This window comes from Arachis hypogaea, chromosome 6, assembly GCF_003086295.3.
Source record: "Arachis hypogaea cultivar Tifrunner chromosome 6, arahy.Tifrunner.gnm2.J5K5, whole genome shotgun sequence".
NCBI lineage: Eukaryota > Viridiplantae > Streptophyta > Magnoliopsida > Fabales > Fabaceae > Arachis > Arachis hypogaea.
This window is the reverse complement of record NC_092041.1, coordinates 30195931-30197095: the sequence shown is the minus strand read 5'-3', so window position 1 is coordinate 30197095 and position 1165 is coordinate 30195931. Positions and strand designations below refer to the sequence as shown.

The following is a 1165-nucleotide window of genomic DNA, read 5'->3' as shown; positions in this document are numbered from 1 at the left end:
TCTGATCTATGACAACGGTTTTTGACTGTTGCGAAAACCCTTATTTGTTGTAGTGCAAAGGCCAACCATCCATGCTAATAATTTCAAATTGAAGCCTCAGCTCATCACACTCATCCAAAATAATTATTCTTTCAGAGGAAGTGCCCAAGAAGACCCTAATCAGCATCTCACTATATTCCTAAGGATCTGTGATACAGTTAAATCTAATGGTGTTCATCCAGACACCTATAGATTGTTACTATTTTCGTTCTCTTTGAAGGACAAAGTATCTAAATAGCTAGAATCATTTCCCAAAGAAATCTTGACAACCTGGGAAGATGTGGTGAATAGATTCTTAGCAAGGTTCTACCCTCCTCAAAGAGTGAATAGACTGAGAACCGAGGTGCAGACATTTAGGCAGTAGGATGGTGAAACCTTATATGAAGCCTGGGAAAGATTCAAAGATTTGACAAGGAGATGCCCCCTGATATGTTTAATGAGTGGGTGCAATTGCACATCTTTTATGAAGGGCTTTCCTATGAATCAAAGAAAACTGTGGACCACTCATCTGGAGGCTCCCTTAATAAGAAGAAGACTATTGAAGAAGCCATTGATGTCATAGAAACAATGGCTAACAATGAGTACTTCTATGCCTCTGAGAGGAGCAACAACAGAGTATTTCTTCTTAATTATTTTCGAAAACCCTCTCTCCATCTCTGTGTTCGGATTTTTCTTCTTCTTCTCTCTTCTCATCCTTCTATTCTTCTTCTCTTCTACTCACATAAAGGAATCTCTATACTGTGACATAGAGGATTCCTCTTCTTTTCTGTTCTCTTCTTTTTCATATGAGCAGGAGCAAGGACAAGAGCATTCTTGTTGAAGCTGACCCTGAACCTGAAAGGACTCTGAAGAAGAAGCTAAGAGAAGCTAAAGCACAACAATCCAGAGAAAACCTTACAGAGAATCTCGAAAAAGAAGTAATGGCCGAACCCAACAACAATGCAAGGAAGATGCTTGGTGACTTCACTGCATCGAATTCCAACTTCCATGGAAGAAGCATCTCAATCCCTGCCATCGGAGCAAACAATTTTGAGCTAAAGCCTCAATTAGTTTCTCTGATGCAACAGAATTTCAAGTTTCATGGAATTCCATCAAAAGATCCTTTTCAATTCTTAACTGAATTCTT

General features: G+C 39.1%; 1 non-coding gene across 1 annotated transcript; it reads right to left on the bottom strand.

Moving 5' to 3' along the window:
• Positions 1–367: 367 nt before the first annotated feature.
• On the bottom strand, positions 368–474 carry LOC112699584 (small nucleolar RNA R71). The gene has a single exon (XR_003152530.1). It is a non-coding gene; the product is annotated as a small nucleolar RNA R71 (small nucleolar RNA).
• Positions 475–1165: the final 691 nt, after the last annotated feature.